This window comes from Capsicum annuum, chromosome 12, assembly GCF_002878395.1.
Source record: "Capsicum annuum cultivar UCD-10X-F1 chromosome 12, UCD10Xv1.1, whole genome shotgun sequence".
In the NCBI taxonomy this organism is placed as follows: domain Eukaryota; kingdom Viridiplantae; phylum Streptophyta; class Magnoliopsida; order Solanales; family Solanaceae; genus Capsicum; species Capsicum annuum.
The window spans coordinates 70,201,790-70,221,352 of NC_061122.1; positions in this window are offsets into that span (position 1 = coordinate 70,201,790).

Genomic DNA, 19,563 nt, shown 5'->3' on the forward strand with positions numbered 1-19,563 from the left:
AAACGATGAATGCTAGCCAAAAAGATTGGTCTCAAAAGCTCAATGATGCCTTGTGGGCATATCGGACTGCTTTCAAGACACTCATTGGGATATCACCATTTTAGCTGGTCTATGGAAAAGCTTGCCACCTACCAATAATGTTGAGGACAAGGCCTTATGGGTACTCAAAAGGTTAAATCTAACTTGGAAGGAAGCAACAGAGCTGAGACTGGGGCAATTGAATGAGATGGATGAATTCCATCTCAGGGCCTATGAATGAGCATATCTGTCAAAAGAAAAGATGAAAAAGAACCATGATTGGAGAATATAGAAACGAGAACTCCAAAAAGGTAAATCGGTGCTTCTGTTCAATTCCAGACTCAAATTGTTCCTAGGTAAGCTGAAATCTTAGTTTTTAGGCCCTTTTAAAGTTGTTCAAGTCCACTCATTAGGAGTAGTGAAACTTAAAAACGAAGATGGCAGTACCTTCAAGGTAAATGGGAAACATGTCAAGCTTTACATTGGCCTGAAAGAATCAGTAAGTATCACCATTATCTGTCTATATAAAGTTTGAAGTAATTAAGATACCTAAGTCGTGCTGTGATGTTAAATCAGGCGCTGCATGAGAGGCAACCCATGATACCCGAGATTGACCATTCTAGGTATACTCTAACCCTTAGTTTAATTTTTCTTTGATTTTGAGTTGAGGGTGTAGGGTAGTCTATTTTTGTAACATATTTTGTGGTAACTAGAATAAATACAAGTACAGAAAGTAGTTGACATATTTTTGATTGATTTTTAAACACCCCTCCAAAGTTTTGTTTGCAAAGATTGAGTGAATTATATTTACTTATGGAAATTGTGAATCTTGTTGTGGCATTAGTTCTAGCTGCTTGATGATCATTGCTGAACAATTGCATGAACTAGATAAGTGGTGGCCTGCTATATAATTGAGTGCCATGTGTGTGTGAGGAACTACTTAATTTCCTCTGTATGCTAAATCAAAAATTTACCTGTTTAGTCTTACCATGGTTAAAGGATAGGGGTTAGGAAAGGATCATACGCTATTTTGTTGATTAACCCACTTTTTGCCTAAATAGCCGACCCTATGTGCATTATATACCTTGATCTTTATTTTGAGCCTAATTAGCCTATTTCTTCCTTATGACAACTGTCACCTTCCCATTTATACCATAATGAACTTGTTTGGCCCTGGTCCTCCTTGGATACTGTGCACCTTGACCCTGGTCCTCCTTGGACACTGTGCACCTTGACCTAGTCAAACAACCTAAGTTGAGGGTAGCTATCATAGGGGTGCATTCTGTAAGATGAGTATGAATAAGGGTAGAATAAAGAAAAAGAAGAATAAAAGTTGGGTGCTATCTATAAAAAATGAGAGGCATCAAACTTGAACAAGCGCGATCAATGGAAAAGAAAATGAAAAAGAGATGATTAAGTGAGCCCCAAGATATTAGCGTAATGTCAAGAAGGCATAGTCACTTTTAATAACATTGAATATCATACCAGCCCCAGCCTACATTATAAGCCTAAAAGAAGTCCTATAGTGATCCTAGCTAGCCTATCTGAAGTTCTTGGTAATAAAAATAAGGGCAAGCCGATGGTATTTGGCATACACTGATTGGAGCTTCATTATGAGAGTGACAGTCTTTCAATGATCCCTACATTTACATTTTTGGTTTATTATATGGGAGGAGGGGGATATCTTTGTTGTAAGTGTAAAATGGTATTGTCGCTAGCTACTTGCTTGTTTAGATAGTACAGCAATGATATATGAATGGTTGCTGTGGCTAAGACTGATGTCATCGCTTAAGTGCTTTGTGTTACTTTATTGTTCTTCAATGACATACACAGTTGGTTTTAATTGGATTGACCTTGGAGGTGGTAACTATGTTTTGAACTTAAAAGAGAAAAATTGCTGCTGAATATGCTATTTATTCTCTTAGTTAGGCTGAGTTTCTTGAGGACAAGCAATTGTTTTAAGTTTAGGGTTTTGATGTTTGAGCAATTGCTAACACATTTAAGACCTTTAACTAAGAATAATTGCAAAATATTAAGCAATATTTGTCATTTTTTATTTGTTTATGTCTGATTTTACAGTTTAAGATGATTGGATAGAGAACCAACAAGAATAGAACCAAAGAAGTTGAAATCTGGAGGAATCTGAAGAGAACTATGGCTGACGACATTTGTGATAAATCGTCAGCTCTGTGATAGGCTATCACAGTTTTCATCAGACTTAACTAGAGAATTGGCATGAGTTAAAGTTGTGACGACACTTTGTGACAAGGTGTCAAGATGGTGATAATGCATCAGGAGAGTTGTCAGCCTTAAACAGAAGATGAAAGTTCAAGAAAGTTTTGTGATGACATCCATGACTCGTCGTTAGGCTGGTGATAAGGCACCATCGTCGTCGTTAGCCTTAGGCAGTAAAAGCTAAAAGTACAGAGGAGATGACGACATCCGTGATAAGCCGTCATACTCATGATAAGCCATCACGGACATCATCATTTATTCTGAGGAAAAGATGTAACTTTGATTTTATTTCATTAATTAGGTTAAAATATTTAAAGCCTTGTTTTAGGGTTTTCTAAAGGATATTATATTTTTTGGACTCATCTTTATTTGAAAAAGATACGATATTTCTCTCTCGCTAGTTAAAATATATTTTAGGAGTTTTGTACCATAGTTTAATTCAAGTTATACTTCTTGATTTTCATCATTACTGTAACTTAATCTTCTCACCTATGAATTCAATTCATGTACTTGTTCCTTGCATCATGAGGAGCTAAACTTCATTAACCTGAATTATGGGATCTAAGGTTAGGTCATGACGATGTTCTAAATACTCAAGATTTAATAGGTGTTAGGATTTCTTGATAATTCTAAGATTTTGATTAATGTTTGTTGGTTGCAAATAGTAGACACATCTACTTTGATTGACTTGAGAAAGAAATCATATACAGTAGGAAGTTAATTATCAACAGGGACTTGGAAATACTTTGTTTAATAATCAGAGCTGTAACAAGGTTGGATAACCTAAGGTAAAATCTAAATAGTGTATAGAAATTCCCTAAGTCTGAGAGGATTAGCAAATTAGACGCTTAATAGGTCGAGAGACATTTGAGCATATCATCGATAAGGATAGCTTGTTATCCTAACCACTGTGAGAATCTTGCGTCACATCTAGCATCTGTCATGTACCGTAAGCCCTAGTGAATATAATTCTTGTTATTTCTTAAAATCTTGGTTACAAATATCGAAATTAAAGTGAAAAACAATCATTTGTGAAACTTAAACCCCCATTGTATGAAACATTAAACTATTAGTGAATTAAATCGCAAACGACTTAAGTTCATACCATATTCCCTGTAGGATTTGAAGCCAACCTAGTTGGGTTTTATATTGACGATGATCGCTTACACCCATTTAAAAGTGTATTTTGAGCGTTATCAGTACAATTTCAAGTCATTGAGAGCTCCTCGAGATTCATCCAAAATCCCATAAATGCAAAAAAAAAACTATGCTTGCCTATCTAATTTGATACTTCAAACTCAAATGAAACATCATATTTTTGAAAGGACATTGTTTTCATAAAGTTGACACCTGAAACTGAAAATCATAACTTTCCAAACCAAGGGTCGAAAGTGATTTAAAATCCATGAAACTATACCAACCATGTTACCATCTTAAATTTGATTTGCTAGATTCATTTGATTAGTCTATTTTATCATCCATTATATTGTTCAAAAGATATCATTAGAAATCAACTATAAGGCTCTCAAAGTTGCTAGAAACTATACAATCATATAAAAGGCACCAAATTGCATCAGGAATTTTGCAAATCATTCCCACATCCCAAAAATACCACAACATTACCATGAGGAGGGGTAAAATTTTTAATTCACACAAAAATAGATATTTTATCAACATTTAGCTGGTTATAATTTTAGACAGCAATTAAGTGGAAGTTGTATGGAAATGCAAGGCACAGGATTTATTAAGTGATAAAAGCGTGTATTGAGGTAGGGAATGGTTAATGTAGTTTAATCTAATTTATTACACCTATGTATGGCAGATATTTCTTAGTATTACTTATGAAAAGTATGTTGTTAAGGAATGTAAAAATGAGTCTTTAATATTCTAATTATAATCACATTTAATGAATGAATTTGTATGTAAAGATTATTGATTATTGCATGTGTTGGTTGTTATCATTATTTTAGGATGTTATGATACATTGTAATGACCTTTCATGTTATTCTCTGCATTTACATGCATTTTTACTATTTAGAGATTTTCTATAGCTTTCCTAAGACATTTATGTCTTGATGGAGTTGATAGTTTAATTATCAGTAAGTTTATTTGCATTTTAAAGCTAATTCTCTATTTTTAAAGTCTTTGTTAGTAAGGGTTTGCTATCAAGCGTAAAATCTAGCTTAATGACATCAAATGTCAATTTGGACAATTCCACCAACTTTAAAATATCAAGTTTAGGTTAGCGGGACTATTGTTTTGGGTCTCGAGTCATTCAAAATTATTTTGGGCTGTTGGTCAGAATTTGATAAAAGTGGCCCATAGGCGTAAGGCATCATGTAGTCTGGAATGTCAAATTTAATTGGATATAATAGTTCATTTACTTTCATAAGATTCCTGATTAATCCTGAAGGTTTAGTGGAAATATGGATTTTTTTCAAGTTTTAGCTGGTGCATCTGCTAAAGCAGCCAGCTGGTCACTTAAGCAACCATTTTTTGACTAGTCGGGTCCCTAAAGTAGAGTGAGTTTGAGGTTAGTTATTTGAATACAAAAGGTAGAGAAAGAGAAGAAGAAATAGGCAGAAATAGGGGAGAAGAAGGGCAAGAAGTTTAGGTTCTCTCAGCAAGGTAATGGCCAGCAGCAGAGTGGCAGGGATGGTGCTACGTGGTGTTATATCTGGGTTTATATGATAAGGGGGGGGGGGATAAGTGCTTCAACTGTGGTCAACCAGTCAATATGCTTAAAAACTATCCCGTTATTACAGTTTCTTTAAGGGTGAACAAAGTTCAAGTTGCTTCATTATCAGCTCCTCCACCAAAGGGTGCACCATTTAGTTCCAGCACTATTCAGAACCATCTCTATTCTCTGACGATCTGATAGGAGTTTGAGGCATCATCAGACATCGTTACTAGTATATTGAAACTCTTTTCATAAGATGTGTACTATTTACTTGATCTAAGGTCCACTCTTTCTTATGTGAAACCATTTTTGGCTATGCATTTATGTTTTGGTCTTGTGGTTATTTTGGACCCTTTTTTTGTTTCTACCTAGGTAGGTGACTCTTGATTTCTAGAAGACTCTATAGGGGGTGTGTGGTATCTATTTCTAGTAAAGAAACTTTGGTGGATCTATTTGAATTAGATAGAGTGGATTTTTATGTCATATTGGGGATAGATTGGTTGTACTTGTGCTATGCTTCTCTAAACTGTCGAACCAGAAAGTTGTTTTTGAATTAATTGATGACACTATTATTAAGTGATAGGGTGGTTCCCTAGCTCCTACAGGGAAGATTATATCATATATCAAAGCTCGGATATTGATCTCAAAGGGGTGTCTCTATCATCTTATTCTGGTTAATGATTCTAACTTGGGTGGTCCTTCTTTGCATTTTGTCCCAGTGGTGAATGATTTTTTTTAGGTTTTCCCTGATGACCTTTCTAGTGTTCCTCCTGATAGAGAGATTGGGTTTGGGATTGATCTTGTTTCCGACACTTATCCAATCTCTATTCCACTGTGTAGAATGACTCTAGCTGAGTTGAAGGAACTCAAGGAGAAACTGAAGAATCTTTTAGATAATTGGTTATAGTATGTCCCTGTGGAGTTCACCGGTGCTATTCCTGCATAAGAAAGATAGTTCCCTTCGGATGTACATTGATTACCGATAGTTAAACAAGGTAACAATAAATAATACGTATTCTCTTACAAGGAAAGATGATTTATTTGATTAGTTGTAGGGTGCTAAGTTTTTCTCCAAAATTGATCTTTGATTCGAGCATCATCAGTTAAATATTAGGGAGATGGATATCCCTAAGGCTGCCTTTCAAACCAGGATTGGTATTTTGAGTTTCTAGTTTTGTTTTTTGGGTTGACCAATGCCTTGGAGACATTCATGGATTTAATAAATAGGGTCTTCCATCAGTATCTGTACTTGTTCATTGTTGTTTTCATAGATGATATTCTGGTGTATTCTAAGAGCGAGGTCGTTCATACGAATCACCTCCGCATTGATTTGCAGACATGAAGGAGTAGCAGTTGTATGCTAAAGTTTTGAAATATAAATTTTTGTTGAACACTGTCACTTTTCTAAGTTATATCATTTCTAGAAAAGGGATCATGGTGGATCCGCAGAAAGTTGCAGTGGTTAAGAAGTGGCCTAGACCCAGGACTCCAGCTGATATTCTGAGCTTCTTGGGTTTAGTTGGTTGTTATAGGAGTTTTGTGGGGGGTTTTTTACTATAGCTTCCTTATTGACTAAATTCACTCTGAAAAAGGTAAAGTTCTTATTGTCTTATTCTTGTGAGGGTAGTTTCAAAAAGCTGAAGGATAATCTAACTTCAGCTCTGGTTTTGACTTTTTCTAAAGGCACTGATGGGTTTGAGTTCTACTCTGATACTTCCTATGTGGGACTGGGTTATGTTCTGATGCAGCATAGCGAGGTAATAGCTTATGCCTCTAGATAGTTGGAGGTGTATGAGAGGAATTATCTAACTCATGACTTGGAACTATTAGCTGTGGTGTTTCCATTAAAAATATAGCATTACTATTTCTATGGGGTGTATATGGATGTTTTTTCTTTATCATAAGAGCTTGTAATATGTGCTTACTAAGAAAGAGCTTAACCTTAGGCAAAAGAGATAGCTTGATTTTCTCACGGATTATGACATAAGTCTTTACTAGAACCTAGGTAAAGATAATGTTGTTGCTATTTCTCTTAGCAAGTTATCCATGGGGTGTCTAGATTATGTGGATAAGGACAAGTAGGAGTTGGTGAAGGATATTCAATATTTGGGTAACCTTGGAGTTTTCCTTTTAGACTCCGAGGATAGTGGTGTGTAGGTACAGAAAGTGACACAGTCATCTCTTGATGCTAAAATCAAGGAGAAGCAGATGTTAGATCCTATCTTGAGTAATAAGTATATTGGTATTTTTTATTTTCTATCGTATGAGAAGATCCTTATTGAGATCTTGGATTGTTAGGTTCGTCAGTTGCGGACCAAGGAAGTGTCCTCAATAAAGGATCTATGGAGGAACCACAAAGTGAAAGAGGCTGCATAGGAAGCAGAAGAGGACATGAAGTCCAAGTATCCGTTCCTATTTTCTTCTCTTAAAATTTGTGTAGAAGGTATATGTTCCTTATAAAGTCGTTTTTTAGAATTATATTAAAGGAAAAATTGGCTTTCTTAGTAACTTTGTTTTCTAACTTTGCTAAAGGTAAGGGTATAAACTTTTGGGGGTTTAATAATGCTTGTACTACCTTGTTCCATCATTTGAGGACAAATGGTCCAAGTGGGAAAGAACTGAAACACCCTAGGTTTATGTCCTTGTAAAATATTATGGGTTAGAGCTCTGTTAATCATACGACTAACCATACATGTCATATGATGTAGGTATCGTCTCGGTGACCCAACACGTTAGTTATCCAGTGTATAATGGTTGGGTTTCTATTCTGGTTACGACTTAGTAGGTATGGGTCGTATGGTTGGTAATGGGCTGCTGGGTTGGTTCTTTACTTAATCTGAAACATAGTGACTTGACTTGGCTCTTTTTATGAGTGCCTCACTATGAGCCATAAGGATAAGGTACGAGTGATATATTGGAGTCGTACATTATTCAGTGTCCAATCCTGTTGATTCTATCTTGGATATGACTTATTGGTACTAGTCATATATTATTGGTACGTGTGGGGAATGAGGAGTCATATGGTGTACATTTTGTGGATGTCCAACTATTTGTTCTGGGTATGACTGGATGGTACTATTCATATGATGTGTGTACGAGTTGAGGGGTCCAATCGTAACCACCTGCAAGAATTTTTACAGTTTAAGTTGGGGGTATTCTTGATATTTCTCCTCTTAACTTCTTTTGACCCATGACTTAAAACACTCTCGGGATTTCATTAACCTACTATTCTCAAATCACTCTCTAAAACACTCTTAAATCTTTCTCACGATCTTGGTTCAAAAAGAGGCTTGGATTTTTCCCAAGTGGTCAATCAAGGCTCTCAAGGGTGGTTCTCTCCGTCTTCTTTGGTATCTAAGGCAGTTTACTCCTCCCTAATTGTTAGTTCAAACTAAAAGTATGTTTTACTTAATGGTTTTCATGACATTATGGTAGGTTGCATTTGTTTTGAAATATATGTTGGGAGTTTTGGTTACAAATGGTTGGATGATGTTTTCTAATTTTTTATTAATGGTTTTTCATGTTATAATATTGGTTTGAACATGTGGTTGAATGGGAATGGTTAATTGGTTCTTGGTTTTTTGTTTTTGAAACTCTATGCCCTCAACATGTCGTTAAAATGTCAATGAGAATGTTTTTGTCACATAGTTAGACTTCTATTAAAAACCTTGTACTGCATTACATGGTAATGGAACCCTAAAAAGTTTGATTGAATTAAAAGATTTATAAAGGCGTTGGTGGCCATGGTTTTGATTGATTGGAAATCTTATGGGGTACATGGGAATCGCCTAAGTGTTGGCCAATGAAATTGCGAGGTATATGGGAATCTCCTAAGTGTTAACTAGTGCCAATTCTTGCAAGATATAGTCTGTATGACCATACTACTTCATAATGCCTTGGTAATATGCTTTGGAATTGGTGGTTTTGTTATGTGCTAAAGGTTTTAATTGGGCAATAATGGCTGCTTGTGATAGCTAACCGTGAAGGGGTGAGTCCAATGGACAGATACTGGAAACTCATGTTTGCCGACATGATGGTTGGACATTATGACCATATACTTATGGAGTACACAGGAATCGCCTAAGTTTATACATGGATATATTAAACATTAAGGGCAAAGGGTACATGGGAATCCCCGAACCCTATGATATCTCTAGTTCTTGCGACTACACGAATCAAGGCCCGTTTATGGGGTAAAACTAGACCCATATAGCCTATGGATGGATTATAACGGTAAAGCTACTTAACCCAAGTTAATGTTTTAAATTCATGTTAAACCCGATTCGCTTTCCCGACATAGTATATATGTATATATGTATGTGATTGCATATAGTTAAGTACTTTGTTATAGAATGATGGCATTGCATTATCTTTATTTCTTAATACATGCTAGCATTCACCCTCTAACCTGTCTTCAGGCGCTATATCCCCACGCAAAGCAAAAATTGACCATACTACTCTTTCTACTCAATTACTTGGTTTCAGGAACAACATCTATATCAGACTGAAATGGTGAGCTTTTATTCTCTCGAACTTTCCATTTCATTCTACGGATTTCCTTTCATATTTCTGTTTATTTCTTAGACTTTGGTTTTTGCTATTTTCAGGGTTTTGTTCCAATCAGATATTCTTTTTTTTTGTTCAAGGCTTTGTATGACTACTATGGCGGTGGTGTCGGCATTGGTGTCAACCTTAGCACTGGTATTGGTATTGGTATTAGGGATGATACCTGTTCAATATTTAATTGGATCGTTGGTTGGTTATGGTTATGGATTTTATTATCGTCTTTGAGTATTAATTGTTTTATCTTGTTATTTGTTTGAAATTCATCCAACATAGGGTATTGGGTGGTTATGGTTAGGTATTGTGGGAGAGATTTAAAAGTATACTCAGAAATTTCCCTCACCATCATCAGTCTAATGATGTTCATGTTCATACTTTCGTTGAGGGATGTTCATACTTTCGTTGAGGAATTAGAGCCAAATACCAAGATTCTCTTGGATTCAGCAGCAGGTGGGCAATCTCTTGAGAAGACTTACGATAAATTGTATACATTACTGAATAGAATTTGACAAGGGTATCCTGATTGGAATGCTGACTCGAGTAGTGCTCCTAAGAAGGTTGCAGGGGTATCATAGGTAGACCATTTTACTGCATTACAAACACAGATTTCAGCAATGCAGCAGATGCATGTGTGGCTAATCTAGATTTTTTCAACTATACGGGGAATGCGAGGGATAATAGAATTTTGGTAATACTTATAATCATAACTGGAGGAACCATCCCAATTTCTCATGGGGTGGGAATCAAGCACAAAACACAAATCAGTATAAGGGACCAGTGCAACAGAATCAATAACAGGTCCAGAATAATCAAACTGCCACTCAAACAAGTAATTTTTTGAAGATACTGAAGCAGATTTTAGCTAATCAAGCGTAGTTTGCAGACAGTTGAAGATTCAACAGTTGGTTACTAGAAATTTGGAGTTATAATTTGGTCAAATTGAGGGATCAAGAAATACAAAACCTCAAGGAGCCTTACCTAGCAATACAAAGACAAATCTAAAGCAGGTAAATAAAGTTATAAGAAAGTGTAGGTTGCAGTAAAAGAAGGCGGTACCCGAGCAGGTTAGTCCCACAACCATTGATGATGAACCTAAGGCCAATGAAGACAAAGGGGTCAAAAAAAAGTTATAGGTGCATCTAGAGAAGGCCAGTTGCAAGAAATATTTAGATCTTCTAAAGAAGGTTCAACTAAGTCTTGCTCTTGTTGCTATTCTACAAAGTGTTTCTAAATATTCAAAATACCTGAAAGATATAGTGGCGAACAAGAATTGGTTGACAGAGTATGCTACAGTTGCACTTACTGAGAAGTGCACATCCAAGATTTAAAACAAACTGTCCACGAAGCTGAAGGATCAATGTAGTTTCACTTTGTGGATCACTACAGGGTAGACCATCAGTTCTCATGGAGTATGTGCCTTGGGAGCTAGCATAAATCTTATGTCCACATCTATGTACCGGAAGATGAGTCTTGGGAGTCCCAAACCCACTACTATTGTTTTGCAGTTGGCAGATAGGTCCCTTGCTAGTCCGGATGGTATTATTGAATATGTCTTGGTGCAAGTACGATCACTAATATTTTCAGTGGACTTTGTGATTCTTGACTTTGAAGATGATCTGGTTTTCCTATTTATTTTAGGATGGCCCTTCCTAGAAACAGGACAGTTATTAATTCATGTAGCAGTAGGGAAGAGGACAATAAGAGCAAATGACAATGTAGAGGTTTTTGATGTGTACAAAGAGCTAAAATTTCCATCTATAGATGAAGAGTTTTCTGCTATATCTGTTATAGATCTTGAGTCTGATTAGAGGTTGTTATTGTCAGATAATCTATTAGAGCGAGACTTGGTAGGTCATGATCTTTATGGAGATGTAGAGGCATTGATATTAGTTCAAGTCATGAATTTGGAGGTCTTTGAAAAAAGAAAATTGCCTTTTGAGCTATTGAATAGGCCAATTGGTCCATCCCCCAAAGCTTCAATTGATGAAGCTCCCAAATTGGAGTTTAAGGTTCTTCTTCCTCACTTGAAATATATTTTCCTTGGGGACAATGATACCTTTCCTATTATTTTGTCTGTAGGTTTATCTGATATGCGGGTAAATGAAGCAATAGTAGTCCTGAAAAGAAGGAAGAAGACAATTGGGTGGAAAATATTCGACATTACAGGAATAAATCCAGATTTTTACATGCACAAGATACACATGGAAAAAGGATTTAAACCAAAGGTGCAGCAACAACGTGGGTTGAATCCACTGATGAAAGACGTAGTGTGAAAAGAGGCCATCAAGTGGCTCGACAATGGGATTGTTTATCCAATTTCAGGCAATAAGTGGATAAGCCTAATGCATTGTATCCCAAATAAAGGTGGGATAAACATGGTCACTAATGAAGAAAATGAGCTAATTCCCGCTCACATGGTGACTGGATGGAGAATCTGTAGTGTTTACCGGATGCTAAAGTAAGCCACAAGAAAGGACCACTATGTTATCGCATTCATAGAACTGATGTTGGCTAGGATGACAGGGAAGGTGTATTATTTTTTTCTTGATGGTTACTTAGGATATAATCAGATTACCATTGCACCCGAAGATCAAGAGAAAATAACTTTTACATGTCCTTATGGCACATATGAATTCAGACGCATCCTTTTGTCCCCTACATTGTACCTTCAACATTTTAGATATGCATGATGGAAATATTTTATGACATATTTTAAGAATTTGTCAAGGTATTTATGGACAATTTCTCTATTTAAGGTAATTCTGTTGATGAATACTTAGAGAATCTAGATTGAGTCCTAGATTGATGTGAACAGACAAATTTGGTGTTGAATTAAGAAAAGTGCCACTTTTGGGTGAAGGAAGGAATATTTCTTTCACATAAAGAGTCATGTCGAGGGCTTAAAGTAGACAGAGGCAAAATTGAAGTGATCCAAAAACTTCTATATCCAGTAACAGTAGATGGAGTGTAAAGTTTCTTAGGGCATGCAGGTTTCTATAGGCGCTTTATTCAAGATTTTTCAAAGATTGTGAGCCCAATATGTAAATTGTTACAGAAAGAAGCTAAATTTGATTTTGTAGAAAATTGTGAAGAAGCTTTTGAGAGGCTAAAGAAGAAGCTGATTGAAGCACCCTTCCTGATTTCCCCAGATTGGAAGTTTTCATTTCAATTAATGTTTGATGCAAGTGATGTGGCTGTAAGGGTTATTTTGGGGCATAAAAAATCCAAGATATTCCATTCCATTTATTATGCTAGCAAAGTCTTGAATGATGCCCAGATGAACTATATAGTCACGGAAAAGGAGATGTTAGTCGTGGTTTATGCATCATGCTTGTTAGGCCATTAAAAAGTTGAATCTTGAGATGAAGGTAGTGGGAGATAAGAGATTGTTTCAGGTTGTTGAAATTAATGAGTTTAATCTCCATCCATATGAGAATACCAAACTATACAAGGAGAAAACTAAGAGATGGCATGATAGGCAAATTAAAGATAGAGTGTTTGAACCTAGACAACTTGTTTTTTCTATTTAATTCAAGGTTAAAGTTATTTCTAGGTAAATTATGGTCTAAGTGGTCAACACCTTTTGAGGTGGTTCAGATGACACCTCATGGAGCGGTACAACAATGGAATAAAGAGAAGACTGAGAAGTTTTTGGAGAATGAATAATGTGTGAAGCATTATTGGGCAAATCATGAGATATACAAAATGTGTCAATCACCTTTGCGGATGAGTAAGTTTGAGCTGAGTCATTCCACGACATAAAATAAGGCGATGTATAGGAGGAAACCTATGAATGTAATGTAATAACGTAGTTAATTTCTATTTTAGTTGTAGGAAAGAAAAAGATAACAAAAATATAAAAAAAATATGTCGTGACACGACCAAAACTAAGGCACTAAGTGGGAGGCAACACACTTTTTCTTACGTTATTTTGTTGTTTTTTGTTAAGGATGTAGGAATGAGAAACACGGAAGCAAGGATAAAAATGAGAGGTAAATGAAATACTATCAGGAAAGCATAACATACTCCCTAATGAAAGGTGAAAGAGTGAACACGAAAAATGGAACTCAACATTTCCCCAAAACTGTGTTTACATTTAATATGGGCACAAAAAAAATGCTAAATCTAGTAGCTTCGTGTGAATAGCGGGCATAGCATGCTCTATTTTAGAGCAATTTATTGTGCGTTGCATGCACTGTTTTGGTACACTGCATAGTTTATCTTGTGCTATCTCCATCTTATGACCCAATACCAAATTTTGGGTCACACTATTCCCCCACCTCTTTCAATATCCCTTTAAATCCCAGATTCCCTTCATTTATAAATCTTAAATAGTGCCTCTCCTAAATATCCCTAAGAAAAAAACTTTCTTCTTGAAGTGTACTTTCCTTTAGTGACAAATATAAAGCCTTCATCTTCATCACAAGCATTAAGCTAAGTACACTTTGCTCTACTTGTTAAGGTGATAGAAATGCTATTATTAGTTTCAATTATTGAAGATTTTGTGGGATTTGTGCTTTGTAAATTTGATATTACACATTGTGATTTATAAAACCTTGAATATTTATGCATTTATTAAATAACGTAACTCCTATTTAGCAAATTGTTGAGGGTGATTTCATGTTGAGGAGTAGGGATGAACGTAAATTGGTGGAACGACAAATGGTTGGAGCAGTTTGACCTTGAATAGTTTGTGAACTACATGTGGATGATTATGGTTGTCTCTGTGCACATGTATTGCATAAAACCAAATTTAACTCGCATCAGGCTTGACCAAATGTTGCAATAGGTGTACCAAGTATCTTTTTTCCTATGAGAAAATTATGCATCCTTGTTAAAAGGTTAAGTTTTTCTAGCTAGAGTAGGGTGGATGAAATGCAGATTACTATATCTATCACTAATTGAATGAAAGATGAATTGTTATGTGTTGTTGCAATTATGGGGAAAAATGTGCTTGTACGAAAATGCTAAATGGGGGAAGCCTGAGTACCCTTGCATTTATATCATACCCATTACTAGCAACTAAGTGTGGGGTGGCCTAACCACCACATATTTTGTGTTTTCTAGATTAAGATAATTGCCTTATTTGATGTAGATGCATGCTTTATCTGATAGGTATCATGTCAAACTGCCAACAGAAATAAAAAACTATGGTGGGATCTTCTGAGCAAGCTAAAAAAAATAGAAAAGATGCTACTATATCTCAACTGCAGCTTATCCCATATGATGTACCAAGGATGTATGGTATCAGAGGGGTATTAAAGTCGGGATTCAAATGGTACATATCTCATGATAAAATGAAGTACAATGCAGATCAGTTCATTAACAGAGAGAATTTACTAAAGGAATTTCCTAGTATGGTGAGAAGAATAAAAGAATTGCATATACAGTTCTTGTTTGATCATCCTACTGAGTGTAACTTGAGACTAGCTAGGGAGTTCTACACTTACTAGGACCAAATATGACAGGGATTTCAAAGTAAAATTCCATGGCCAGGTCATCACCTTTAATGCTGATACATAAAATGCAGTCATTGGGATACTAGAAGTTGATATTGAGCCACTTAAGTTGATGCACATCGAATAACCATATGCTCACATCCACCATTTGTTATGTGGCACTCACCCAACTATAAGGTGGACACAAAAAAAGGGAAGTGACATTCACCTTAAATTACTGTGCAGTCATATAAATAGGGAGGCCCGAGTATGGGCTAATATTATCTATGTATGTCTACATCAGGCAACTCATATGACTAATATGATATATGACAGGGTTTTTTTTACTTTGATACAGGATGATGTTGAGGTGAATATCGGTAATGTGAATTTCTCAAGTATGAAGAAGACATGGCTTAATTCGGATCATAGGTATGGTTTTGGGGGTTTATTGACTAGTTTTTTGTGCAAAAAAGGTATTGAAGAAGAGTCCATGGACTATATGCCTTTAGTAAGCACTAAACCCATTGATATATCGCTCACTAAGGGGAGTGATGCCTATTGTTTAACACTGACTATGCCTAAGCGTCAGTCTTGAATAGATGAGATCACTGCCCAGATGTATGAGCTACAGATGGTGTAGTTGCGGATTAGGGGGACGCCCTGCTACTCCAGAGAAGATTTTAGCGATGGAGTTGTACTATCCATTTGGTCATTATGCGAGGACCATACAATAGATAGGTCCTAATTTTGTGGAGCCTGTTGATGATGAAGTTCTCACAAATAAGGAGCAACAGTTGCAGTATTCTGAGGATGAGTTAGACATAAGAGATGATGTTGGTCATGATCTGGATTCGAGTGATAATGCTGATGATAGCATGTGATCAGGGAGTCCCTCCCCATTTCACACTACATTTATTTTGCATGAACTGGGATAGTGTTTCCTTTTCAAATGTGGGGTGGTGGAATTCTCTCATTCCTTCTGCTTTTCTTTGTTTTATTCTTTTGAGACAATTTTATCTTTATTTTGTGTTTTTGTTTTGATTTATTTGGATGATTTTCTAGCTATTCAGAATGTTAAGTCTGTAATAGTTAATAAGTTGATAAGTTAAAAGTATTATACAATTTTCCCTAAAGGCATTTTTCACGTATTAGGTCAGTTTAAAGTAATTATTTTTGCCTTATTTTTGTCATCTTTGGAAATTTCAGTTTGACGTATCTATTTTTTCCCTCTTTGGAAATTCAATCAAAGTTAGTTTTCCTCCACTATGATAGATAGATAACAACCGTCTTAAGGAGAGTAGTCTTTAGAAGATGAGAATCGATAAGAACCTGATTATGACTTTTGAGGAATGCTTTATGTCGGGCCAAATTTTTTCGTGACTTTAAATGGAGTTGTTTTGAAACAAAAGGCAAAGAGTTAATTATTTTTAGATGTTAAATCACAATAGGTGTTATGAGATTTGATTGGCTTAATGTTGATTTTTACAAAGAACAAGAACGGGAATCGTAAGGATCCAATTTGATTCCCTGCATGCACTGTGAGAGTGAGTACTTGTTTATATTTGACATGTAAAAGAATGTCTAGAACTTTCCTGGTGTGTTTACAAAGTGAAATAAAGGGCGTTGCTGTAGGAAGTGATTTAGGCCTTTTGTTTGTTAGCCAAATTGTAAAGGCATTATTTACCTACCCTTATGCATATCCTTAGTTAGCTCCATTGAGACTATAGCCTGATTTCTTTTGTAGCCTCATATGTAGCCTAAGTACTTTCTTTGATAGACCTTAATTCGATCCATAACTCCCAAGTACTTTAGTATAAATCATTTAATAAGTAGGGAGTGAAAAATTGAAGTAGGAGAAAGGTGAAAGTAAAGCCCTAAAGAAATAGTTATTTGTGTGTTAAAGTGTGATGGTAAGGAGTTATAGAATATTTGTAAGAAAACTCAGTTTTTATAGCCCAGATTTTGTTACAATGAACCTGTTTGGATCTGATCTACCTCAGACATTGTGTACCTCAACCAAGGCGAATAGTTTAGTTGATAAAGTGTGATTTTTATTGTAGGTTCACATGTATTAAATTGCTTAGGGAGATTAGTCACTATTTCCTAGATAGTTCCTACTCGTCCTTTAGCCTACATTACAACCATGAAAGACACAGTTGATCCTATGTTGCAATATCTAACTATTAGTGGAGTAGTACACTAAGGGAAAACTTATGGTTCATAGTCTATCATTTCTGAATTCTTCATTGAGAGTGAGTGATTGAATATTGATACACCCATAATGAAAAATATTGAAAAATTGAGAGTGGTACGGGGAACTTTCTCGTTATGAGGGTGAATGCGGATGAATGTCCCGGTTACTTTTTGTTGTTTGATTGATTTATTTGGTTAAGTTTGCCAATGAATCGGATGCCACTATTGAGATGATGTGAATTGAAACACTTTTCTCATGTGCATTAATGTATTTTTGACATGTTTTTAGATTAGTCATTGCTATAAATTGTAAGTGCCCAACTCAAGCATAACTCTGAGGTTGTGATGTGAAGCTTAATTAGGGATTATGTTTGTGATTGTTCAGGGACGAACAAGGTTCTAAGTGTGAGGTGGTAATCTTGGGCATAATTATATGTTCGAGCACCAATATTCAATAAAAATAGTCTTAATTTTATGAGCTAAATTGTGTGTTTTTATCGTGTTTAGTGTACAAATACATTATATGAGCCAATGGACAATATTAGTAATGCAGGATGGATGATTGATGTATTTTTATTAAATTGGATGCAGAATGGGAAGCACATGATGATTGACGCTTTAAGTTGATTATTGTGAGTATTGCGGACATTGGAAGTAGTCAAAAAGCATGTTTGGAAAGTTGGATTTGGTAGCGGAGCAACAATCTAAAAGGAATGGAATTTTTTCCTTAGAAAAAGACATGGAGAAAATTTCGAGAGAGGGCATGCAATTTGCTTGTGTTGCATGCCCTATTTCAGGGCTTCCAGGACTTCACTAAAATATTGAAGACAAATTCTAATGGGAGTATACGATTTGCGTGTGTCACATGCTCCATTGCAGGAGTTCCATGCCTTAGCCAAATTTTTGGAGACTAATTCCAGTGGGAGCATGCGATTTACGTACGTTGCATGCTCCATATCATGAGTCCTATGCGTTAGAAAAATTTAAGAAGATAAATTCTAGTAAGTTTGTGTTTTTAGCATGCACCACACACTTTGCTGTAGTGAACTATATCATGTGACGCACGCTCTAGTGCTCTGAGATAAAGCATGGGACACATGATCGACTCCACCCAGGATAATTTTGGCCTAGTATAAAGGGAAAATGTGAATACAATTTCAATGACTTTTTGCAAGCATAACAGTAGTGTTGAATCATAAAATTCTATCTTTTAGGGTTCTTAGACATTCTTTGAACCTATTTAATTCAAGAATAATTTTGGTATGATTAATGACATATTTTTTATGTTGAATTCAAACATGAGTGGATAAATACCCTTGTTCTGGGGTTGAGGCCAAGAATATGATTACTCTTTAATATTCCTTATCGTATTTTGTTATTTGGATTATTATCTGGGTTGTTCTTAATTTCTTGAGCTTACTATTTTGATGAGTGGCAATCATTAGAATAAATCTATATTTGTATGTGAATTCAAGAGGATAATAGTATGATTGAACGAAGAAATTAAGGAGCAAGGTTCTTATCCTTTTATGAAATAAGGGGTTTGAATTAGCATCTAGGATAGGGATATACCTAGAAGTCTTGCTTGGTTAAATTGCAAGAAGATAATTTTATGAATCTAAAATAATTGTTATATCTCTACGGGAACTGTTGTTACACTATTTAATAGATAGAATATTTGAGGTCAGGAGACCAAGATCAAACTATAAACCTTGTGAATCAACAACCTGATAACCAATTAGAATGTGATAAGAAGACAAAATTGTATGATTTTTTAATGTGCCTCAACCATGGAATTCTCATCATTAATGTTTACAACTATGCTTGCTTTGCGATTGTCACAATTTGTTATTTCTTATTCAATAATTTACATTTTTATTATTAATTTATCAATCATCTTGATACTTTACAACACTTAATACCTCATTGTCTAAAACTAAAATATGGTGGAATTTCTAGTTGCTTAGTCCTCATGGGAACGATATCAGACTGTCTATTACTTATACGATCACGTGCACTTGCGTGTGTGTTTGAGCCGCAAATTTTACACCCTTGTCTAGTTTGGGTAAAATTTTTCATAGAATGGATAATCAATGTTAGAAGTGGGCCCCTCTAGCCCACCTTAGGCTAAGATTACTATTAGATCCTTGTAGAATCGATAGACATGTTACATTATCTTAATTACTTTATTGAGCCCGAGGAGTTTTTATATATATGTTAGTTCAATACTGATTGATGCTTGAGAGATTATAGTTCTTGTTCAAGCTAGATAATTTATGGCATTGCTCGTGGTTTGATTCCGACATTATTGACGATAATAGTTTTTGTTCAAGTCTGACATCCATGATAATAGTTTTGATTCAATTTTGTCATATAAGATACTAGTTCCAATTCAAGTCCGTCATTGAGATATTACTTGTGACAGTTATAAAA